This window comes from Halichoerus grypus, chromosome 15 (genome assembly GCF_964656455.1).
Source record: "Halichoerus grypus chromosome 15, mHalGry1.hap1.1, whole genome shotgun sequence".
NCBI classification, from domain to species: Eukaryota; Metazoa; Chordata; class Mammalia; order Carnivora; family Phocidae; genus Halichoerus; species Halichoerus grypus.
This window is the reverse complement of record NC_135726.1, coordinates 41,393,342-41,403,819: the sequence shown is the minus strand read 5'-3', so window position 1 is coordinate 41,403,819 and position 10,478 is coordinate 41,393,342.

Here is a 10,478-nt window from a genome sequence, read left to right as displayed (position 1 = left end):
ACAAACAGTCTGCTTCAAAGGCAGCCTGGAAGTTTTCCACTTTGGAGAAATTAATTAAACATAAAATAAGTGTTTAAATACAAAGTTCAATGCAGCAAGGATTATTGCATCGTGGCTGTATCTATCTGTCAACCCCGCTAACTGTTTCACTGCCTGTTGGAGGCAGGGTTACTGAATTGGAATATTCTCAGCATCTTGGTCGTTCAAAAACAAAGACGTTCAGAAAGTATTAACAGAAGCATTCTTTGCTTCGTAAATTTTATTGTCAGCTGGCGATACAATCTCCTTATTACAAAGTTCTAAAAGTCTTCCGTGGAAATATTTAGGGGGCACTGTGGGAAAAGGGGTGGGGGTTGTGATGAAAACGTGTGGCTAGAGTACAGGAAAGGTAAAAATCAGGACAGGAGAAAGCGTTTCTCGTCACCTTGCCAGGCAGGGGTGGGTGTCCAGGTCTATGGTCCCTTCATAACCTTTGCTCGTCCAGCTTTTGATCGTGAACACTGCCCTCGCTCGAGCTTCGAAGCAACATTTTCCTCCTCAGTTGATTCCAGCCAAAGGCCCTCTAGTCCCTTTGGAACCTCACCGGTGCTCCTTTCTGGGAAGAACAGACCCCTGGACCAGGAGGACCCACACCAGGGAGCCGGGGCACGTGGCCGATGAGTCCCCGAGTGACATCTCCAAGTGAAGACAACATTTGCAAGGTTACTAATTCAGAGGTCCTTTTAGATTGAAATAGAAATTTTGTTCCTGCCAGAGCCAAATTGAATTCTGTAGAATTAGCTCATAGGCTGTACTTGGAAAATACTCATCGCGTATCACTTTTCTTAGAGATAAGACATTTCCTTTTCCCCCAAGGTGCCAGGATCTCTAAGTTGACATAATTCTGCACAAATCACTCTGGTGGTGTAACTTAGAGTGTCCCAATCCCCTTTGGACCCTGGCCTTTGTAACTGGGCCATCACTCACTTAGTTTCACCTTATCTTTAAATAAATGTAACCAGAAGGGACTTGTTCGGCTCACCACCTCTTGAGTGATGTGAATTATTTATATGGTCTTCATACGCATTCGTTAAGCTGCACACAGCCAAGTGGAGAGGAGCTGTTTGTCTCTTGTTCAGCCAGAAGGGTAAGACCGCAAGGTCGGGGTGCGGAACAGGAGCATCCGAAAGGTTTCCTCCGGCTTGGCCGTGAAGAATAGGGATGACCCAGGGTTGTTGTCTTTGTCAGGACCCTGGGTGGCTGCACTTCAGAGGAGAGCTACTGAGGCCGCCTGTCCACCAGGGAGATGTGGGAGTCTCGGGCATCAGCCCACAACCCGCCTGGCTCGTAGCAATACGCTCTGCAACCCAGGCTCTGAAACGCGGGCCTCCCTGGGCTGGCAGGAAGACCTCCGGCTAATCAGAAGAGGAGCAAGAAAGGCTGCAGCTCCCTGGGAGTTTCCTATAAAGAAAATCAGTCTGGAATGATCTCCAAGACAAAGGCCATGTTCTGGTTAATCGGGCATTCTGGTTAATAAAGATTTCCCACCTGGTGCTGAGGAAGAATGAAACTGGGAGTTAGAAGTGCCTGGCTAGGGCAGTTCAACCTCTGTGGGCTTCATCCATCAAACGAGCATGACATCAGCCCAGCTCACACGCTTGACGTGAGCAGGAAATGGAATAATATATGCAAACGTGCTTTCTAAGCTCGGAGCTCTCATGCCATCGTCAGCCACGCATCCATGCCGTGGGGGGGCGAATTTCAAACACTAAAACTTAGGGACTATCTTCTTTCTGAAAAGCCTTGCAGGACTATGTTCGTTTTCCCGTGGGAATTAGAAGACACTTCCCCACCCCACGAGCCTCCAGCTCTCACTGTGAGCAGTGATTAGGGCTTGTAAACTTCCTGAGTGCCTGAGATTTATTTGAGATTCTGGCTTAACAAGAATGTGCTCTGTTTCGCCTGGGACCCTGGAATATTCAACCTGGAAAGGCTGCAAAGGCCTAGAGAGAAAGAACTTACAACCAGATTTGCTATTTGGGGACCTATTGCAATTTGGTTCCCAGTCACCACAGCGTAACGCTCCCTCTACCAGACACCAGACTCAACCGTCTATAAAAGCCAGGCCAGTGACCTCATCTGTGAGGTGAGCTGGGCTGCAACTGGATTTGCTGGTACTGCAGCCCTCTGAGACCTAATCTTTCTATTTCGAGATTCAGCTTCCTATGTGAAATGTCCTGAATTTCAAACACATTCTATTTAAAATGCTTTAGGAGCACCATGCATGTCAGATAAAACTCACCAGAAGGTTGCCTCCCATTGTCAAATCGCTGCTCTTGCCCCTTGTTTTTGTTCTCACGGTTTTGAGTCTTAACCCTCCTTGAAGAGCTTAGGCTCTATTTTCACTTCCAGAGAAGGAAACCAGCATGTCCCAGTTTGTCCAGGACTTTCCCAAGTTCGAGCATTGAAAGTCTCATGTCCTGGGAATTTCTCAGTCTCCAGCAAACCCAGGACGTGGGTCACCCTGCTGCCTGAGAGGGATCCGCGTGTTTGCGGGTTGTTTCTGAGAAGTGACAAGTCCCCTGCTAAGGTCGGAAACGCATTTGTGGGATCAAACAGAATCTGGGTTTAAATGCTCTCTCTGTCACTTACCCCCCGTGTGGAGGTGATGTGAGAAGCTAACCATGAGGCGCCAGGCCCAGGAAGGGTCATCGTTACCACCCTCCGGTAAGTGTTCCCAATATCAGAATGCCGACCTGAAGCCCCAGACCTTCTGGGACTGTCCCCTGACAGCTGCCCACTCATCTCTCTCTGGTCCCTTAGCCATGTCCTTGGAAGTTCGGAATGTCTGTGGGATTTCAGTGTGGGCCCCTCTGAAGGGCTTTGCTCAATGGAAGGACTGTGGTTTCCCACATCTGCTTGGCAGTTTGAGGGACGGCAACCTGTTCCTGTTGCAAGAAACCCAGGTGCTGACCGAAGAGAAGGAAGTTCGGCTCGTCCCCTCCTCTCTGCCCCCTGGAAGCTGGGAGGGGAAGGCGCTGGTCCGCAGGCCCGGCTAACAGCATGGGCTGTGTCTCCTTCTGTCAAGGCAAATTGAAATTACAGGAAACTTCTCCCACAGTCTCCAATAGGCTTACCATAAGTACTTCGCCGTAGAATATTGTATTACAAACTCTGGGCAAAGCAAAGCAAAAGGACTTCCATGTATTTAGAAAGAAAAAAAGAGTAGTGTTTTTGTTTGTGTGGGTTTGTTTCCTGACAAACGCCAAGTCCGCCAAATCATGGCTTCCCCTTGACTAAAAGTTGTTCTCACTCACGTTCTGTGATCTATTTCTCAGCCCCCCAAAATGGCCAATTAAAAAAAGGGAAAATGTCCGAGAGACCCACTAAATTTCTGAGGAGTTATTTGGAGTTGTTGAATCTGTATTATAGGGCTTTCAAACTCTGTATTGAATAAATATCAAATTCCCCAGGAGACAGAAATGGCTCCAAAGAGATTTTCCCCAGGGTCTCAAGATCTGTAAATCGAGATAATTCTACGCATTGCTGCCCGAGTATGGAAATTACCAACAAAAGAAATTAAGAGCAGGAACCCCGTGATTAGACTAATGCATTGATCAAGTCGTTCTTCTCTGTTTCACTGCCAGCTCCGCACATAAATAACATGTGGGCAATTACCGTGAGTAAATTATATGTGTTTTATAACCTTCGGTGAACATTTTTCCTTAAAAAAAAAACAACAAAACAAAGCCAAACAAAAATATTCCTCAGGGGAACTGAGTATCAGACAAAAGAGTAAAATATGTTTTTAAATTTCTCTGTGGGTGGGAGAAGAGAGCAGGGTGAGGCAGGACACTCTCCGTCCTGGCGGTTGGGCTGGAGGTGGACCCGCGTGCATAACAGGTGCATCTCGTGCTCCTTCCCTCGCCTGCGTGAATCTCCTTCAGCTTCATGGCTCTCTCTCTTTCCTGCTGTCTCTCTCTGCCTCTTCCTCTCCCTTTGCTTCCTCTGTGTCTCTGTCTCACTGTCTTTCTCCTTCCCATGAGGGTCGGGAGGACTTGAGAGAAGAAGAATAAGACCTTTCCAAGCCCAGCAGTGGAGCTCCAGAGGTCCGGGCAATAGTCGGTGGAGCGTGTGACTCTTGATCTTGGTGTTGTGAGTTCGAGCCCCACATTGGGGGTAGAGTTTCCTTAAAAAAAAAAAATAGTGGGCCAGTCAGGTGGGAAGTGAGGTCACTACTTGCATCCTTCAGCCGTTTCGGGTGTTGCTAATGCAGGACGGAATTTCTTGCCAGTGTGCTGACCAAATAGATGACACACGGAACAGCCTTGCCCTTCTGTTGACCAGCACAGCCCACCAGCCCCGTGCACCCACCCAGGTGGGGGTCCCAAGGAGTCTGCTTTGCAGGCCACGTACTCTGTTTTGGGGTATGTGGGTAGCCAGCAGTCTGGACGCCCGTCTCTCCGGGGACTGCTGGTCTAAGCTGCCACCTGCTTTGCCCTCGTCCATCACGGCTTCCTGTGTGGGCACCCACTTCATCTCTGTGACCTTCCACAGCCATGGCACTTGACCAGGCTCCTCTCTCTCCAAGCTCACAGCCGAGCAGAGAGGGGCAGCAGAAAGAGCACCACAGGATGCCACACAACATCAAGTGGGGGGGGGGCGCCTAACAGGGCTTCCAGCCCTACATCCTGACATCTGGGGAGGGTTTTGGAGCAGGTAACATCTGAGCTGAGTTTTGAAGGTTGAGTAGGAGTATTCCTGTTCCTCATCCAAAGGAACAAACAAACCCTAGCTGAAAGTACGCCATGTGGTTTTCCAGCCCCGGGGGATCTTTCTCCACGCTATGTGTCTGGTCCGACAGCAGCCTTGCTTCCTGCCCCCCTCACCGCCTGAGATCCTTGTGGTTCTCAGCAGTGTTGACAGATCGCTGGCCCAACAGACCTCAAGCCTGGGGAGGACCAGAGCTTCCCCCACAAAACCCAGGCGGGCTCAGTGCCAGAGTAAACTAAGGTCTTTCTCCACAGGAAAGTTTTTCCTCTCTTTGTCTCACAATTTTAAACTTTAAAATATTTGGCCAACTGGGGCAAAATGAAACTCCTTACTAAACCTTCAGAGGTCACCCCCTCAATTGGATCCGTGGCTCAATCACTTAGGCAGGAGTCTTCCCCAATCTCTGACAACGCTCTTGAGGGTGTGGGCTCCAGAACCAGGTGGATCTGGGTTTGTGCTCTGGCTCCGCCCCTCCCTCTACGTATGCTTGTGCAAGCTGGTCACACCTGCACGCTTCCATGTCCTCATCCATAAACAGCAGATGTACAGCTTACTGCAATATCAAGTTCAGTCACATCAGGAAAGTATCTAGCCCAGTTCTGGGACACAGTGGATGCCCAATCTTTTTGGTATGAGACTGGAATCATGAAGACAATTAGCAGGTAGTGGCCAGGGACCTGCCAGGTCTTCATGTAGACCTCGCTTAGAACCCTCTGGACACAAAAGAAGCCACCTGTGCTGGGCGGAGTGCTCATTGCATTGCGCTCTTTCCTCTCGGAGCACGTGGTCAGGTCCTTGGTGTAAGGAGAGGCATTTGTCTCGTGATTTGTTTATGGAGGGAGGATGCTCTTCCGTGCTTCATCTTTCAGTGATTCTGGATGCATCTATGTCACGTGCCTCCCTCACAAGTGGCCTCCCTTCCTTAGAAGGACCTTTCCTGCCTTCCTGGGGTAGGGTCCTGAGCCAAGCCTTCCCATTTCTCTCTGTGCATTCTGGCTGACTGCACCAAAACATAAAAATCTTGATTTAAGTATTTTTGTATTCAAGGATCATACGCAAGTGTTCATTTGAAGGTTCAGTGGCATTTTGAAATGAGAACATCATATATAAAGATGTCAGCGATGGAGCCTCCCACAGTGAGGTTGAAAGAGAGAGAGGAACAAAATGAATAGAAGAGTTCCCGGGATCCAAGAAATTTTAACATCTCATTATTTAGATTACCCTACATATAATTTTCCAATATTTGGTATTATAGACTTTTGAAGGTATTGGTTAAAATTACTTCATGCCTGACATCAATTTAGTCTTATTCATTATCTAGCTAAAATAAAACCTTAAAAATAGCTGGTTAGAGTAAGTAAGCAATTTTCTGATAAATGCAAATTCCCCACCATTTCCAAAGGAACGCTCACAGCAGACAGAAATAGAAGGGCCAGGGGGTAATGGTCCTTCAGTGTTTCAGCATCCTGGCATGGAGCAATGTGGATTCGGGAACGCTCCTAATGCCTGCAGGATTTGATTGTGTTTGGAACGTGCCCAGATCTCCCCCACAGGCTCCTGCCTCCATGACAGGCCAAATGCTGTAGACTCCATTCCCCCTAATGTTGGCGATTGCCTTGATTTTGCCCCTAGCCCTTTGTGAGCCAGTGAACCATAGGATCGATATGTCCCTGTCATCTCAGAGTGAGCAAAAACAGATGCATCTCTGTGTCTGATCCAGGCCCTCACTTCAGGGGCTCCCTCCCCAGCCACAGAAGGTGCCAGCCATCTTTACGGAGCTCATGGCTCGTCAGCCTGGCTGGGCCCCTAACTCAACAGCACTGGCCCACACCTCCAAATCAGTTACCCTGAATCACAATTTTGCATCTGGCACCTGCCTGCCTGGCAGCTACAGATGCGCACTTCAGGAGTGAGGTTGTCCAAGCAGGAAGGACAGCCACCCCAGACAGACTCGGTGGCCGGAGTCAGGCTTGTTCTCACCACGTGGACCTCCACAGAGGTCAGTAGCTAGATGCACATGTACTGCTATATCTTGGAGAATTCGAGGAGGCCTTCCACTATGCACAAGTAATTTCAGCTCCAGGGTCTTCAAAGTGTCTGAATTTTTATCCAGATTTGCTCCTTTGACTCCGGGCGTTTTCTGGAAAAGCCCCTTCTGCATGTCCAGATGTATCCCCGACCTTGTCATTCCTGTCCATGCCCTCAAGTCTGGTGCGCCCTTGGGACCTGACACCATTACTCCACTGTCTGATTTGTTTCCCTACAAGAAACAGGAGTGTATTCCCAACCCTACCACTGAGTTCTTCCCGGAAGTGTGGTGCTCAGCGGGTCCACTCAAGGGTCAAAATGCACTAGCACAGCTGCATCTGCCGCTAAAATATTGAAATATATTGTCCTGGTTGACAAAAGCCAGTTTCCCGAGCCTTGAAGGTCCTCCGCATCCTGGCCATCCCAGCCCTCCCTGAGGCCCTAGGACCTTCCACAACCCAAGGGCTATAGGACGTATGATTGGCAGGTTCCAATAAGCTGCTCCCATTTTGCTTGTACAACAAAGATTGTTAAGTATTTGGGTGGTATCCCTTGGAAAGGGAGAAAGGTTTTCCCTTCCATACTCCACCTCTGTCCCCAGAGATACAAACCACCCTGTCCAACTCACAGGAAGTAAAGTTTAGGAGTGGCCTATGTTCTTAAGTGGCCACACTAGATGGGTCAACGCATCCTTGAACCTAACCTTGGGGAACAGACAACCCTCACCTGCAGGATAATCAGCAGGCATCAGGTTGGTCACTGTCCTCGCCATCCTCCACCAGGACAGGGCTGAGAGTAACTGTGGCTCCATGCACAGTCAGTCATGCTGGGAAGTGGGATGACTTTGGTCCTCTGCTTCTGCCATCACTGCAAACTTACCCACATGGTTCTCCTCACCCTTCCCTTCTCTTACGGTCTTGGCTGGATCTGGAATATGCTCATCTTTGCTCTTCCAAAATGTTTGCCTATGACAAAATCAATGTTCTTGGAATCTCAAAACCTTTTACTTTCAAACAATTTGCTGTGCTATTTCGAAACTCATTAGCTTAGACTCTACCTCCATTTCTTTCTCTGAACATTTCTGCTGCTACAACCTCTTTACCAGGTCACTGAAGAAGGGAAGCCTGGGATTTCATCTCCTACTTTCTCATCAGGCCCCCTCCCTATCCCTCACCCATCTCTCCTCTGCATCTTCACCCCTGCCCTTCTGGAGCTGAGGGTTAAGGTCAGAGCTGTAGGGAAGGGCATATGTGACCTTGTGAAGGGGTGCTGGCCACCACACGTCAGTCTGTCTTCTCTGGCATCTTGTTCCCTTTTCCTTTGGGAAACTTGTGACTCGAATCTCCAGGAGTTGAGGGTTTGGAGGTAGCCAAGAGATGCTCCCACTAGCACAAATCTTGCCATTATTTTGAGCAACTTAACTTTTCAGTTTCTTTTCCTCGGAAAAAGCAATCCTTTCCATAGCCAACCATTGACCCTGGCCTTCACAGAACTGCTCCACGCTGGCATTTCAAAATGCCCATAGTGCATGCCATGACCACGATCACCTCTCTCTCTGGCTTTTGCTCAGTGGACCCAGTGCTGGTATTCTTGGCCTCATGTGCCTCTCAGCCCTCAAACTCCTATTATTTTTCATGTTTCTTCCCTTCTTTCCAATCCAGGACCCATCCCCTCACTCACTCACCACTTTGTCCCCCAGCCCTCCTGCCCATCAGGACCAGCCCAGAATCAGCCCCTGTTTACCCACTCTGTTCCCATAGTGGTCACCACCTCACTGAGCCCTCTGCCTGCCCCCTGATCCTTTTCCTAGCTCGTTTCCACTTTCTCTACTCTCCTGAAACTCTTACCATGCCATCTATTTCTTTATTCTCATAAGGTGATAAAATGAGAGCCCCTTCAATTTCCTTAACCCCATCCTCAAGAGTTAACCCTATTTATCTTTTTCCCCCCCTCTATCTGTCCAGATCACACACTCCACACCTGTGCCTGGGATTTCATCTCCTCCTTTCTCATCAGGCCCCCTCCCTGTCTCCTCTGCCTCTTCACCCCTGCCCTTCACTGACTTCTCCCTGTCAGACTTTGAGCAAGTTCAAAACCTTTCTCTCCCATATAAATTAATGGGAAATACTGTCCCCAAGTTCTCACCTCCTCCAGCTACTTCTCTCGCCTTTAAAGCCTTTGCCATCCTCACTCCCATTCCCTTTCGATGTTTCTTTCAAAGTGTGATTGGACGTTTCTCGTGCAGGTGTTTTTTTTTTTTTTTTTTTTTTTGTGCAAATGGCAGTGCATTAATTACCTTATTCTGTTTCTTACTGTTTTCATAGAGCGTGGTGTTTTTATGCCCATACCTGTTGCCAAGTGATGACATAGTCTGCAGCTTCTACTGCTACATGATACCCTGAGGTGGGGATCCACCAGATGACATAGCCCTTTGCTCACCCAGGGATGGGTGCCCATGCTGCTTCCAGCCCCCCTTCACCATGGGCAAGGCTGCAATGAGCACCTTTGCTCAGGTCCTTCTGGGGACCTGTGTGAGAATTTCTTAGAGATGTGTACTGGGGAGCAGAACTGCCCCACCAGAGAGGAGGAAGAGCATCATTTTGACTCTCCTGTGCCTTATCCTTTTCCAGAATGCTTGCATCAGTCTATACCTCATCTAGCTCCATGTGAAAGTTCCTGTAACCCCACATCCTGCCAGTGGTTAACCTCATGCAGCTGTCTGATTTGTGCCAATCCAATAGATACAATAGATACAAAGGAGCATCTTCTCATTGTTTTAATTCGCATTTCTCTGATTTCTAATAGGTCTGAGCATCTTTATGCATTAATATTTTGGATTTCTTCTTTTGTAAATTACTTGTAAATTACTTATTTCATATCCTTCGTCTCTTTTTTTAGGTTGTTCCTTTCTTCTACATTTGCTAGCATTCTTTTTAATATAACCCCATGTTGGTCAAAGAAATTACAAATATCTTTTCCCAATCTGTTATTTGTATCTCAGTTGTGTTCACAGTTTCTTTAATTATGACAAATTGATCTTTAATTACTGTCACCTCTTTGGTGACCCTAGAGCACACCTTTGCTTACCCTCTTGTAAAATGCAGATAATAGGGGTATTTACTTCACATGGCGGTTTTGAGGATTCAACAAATGGCGTATCAAATTCACATAGCAGAGCTCAATAAGCAGTGTTTGTAGTAGTCATGGTATTGGTAATATTGGTAGTTGGTGGTTTTTTCATGGGATTTTATGGGTTCCTCAATGACAACTGAAACTATAGGGTAAATGAAGCAGAAGCTAATCAGATGCCACATCAATCGGTCACATTCTCTCTCTCTAACCAGAACCACCTTTGGTCCTTTTCAATCAGCAGCCTTGGGTGGTGAGGACTTCACCATATCCAGACAATCTGTACAGCACATACGTTTCCTGAGGCTCTATCACAAAAGCACATGATCCCCAAAGGCAGTTCATATTTACTGTAGGCTGCTCACACTGGAACTTACACCCTTGCCTGGTGTTTTGCAAAGTCCCAAACCCATCCGGAAGGACTTCGGTGTGTGGGTACCTCCTTGTTTGTCTCTGCAGATCAGATGAGCAGTGGGACTCCCTCTTTGGGAGGAATGATTACAAAAGGCCGCCTGGGAGAGACTTCCCCGAGCAACATTAATGTGAGTCAGATTCACACACATTTCATT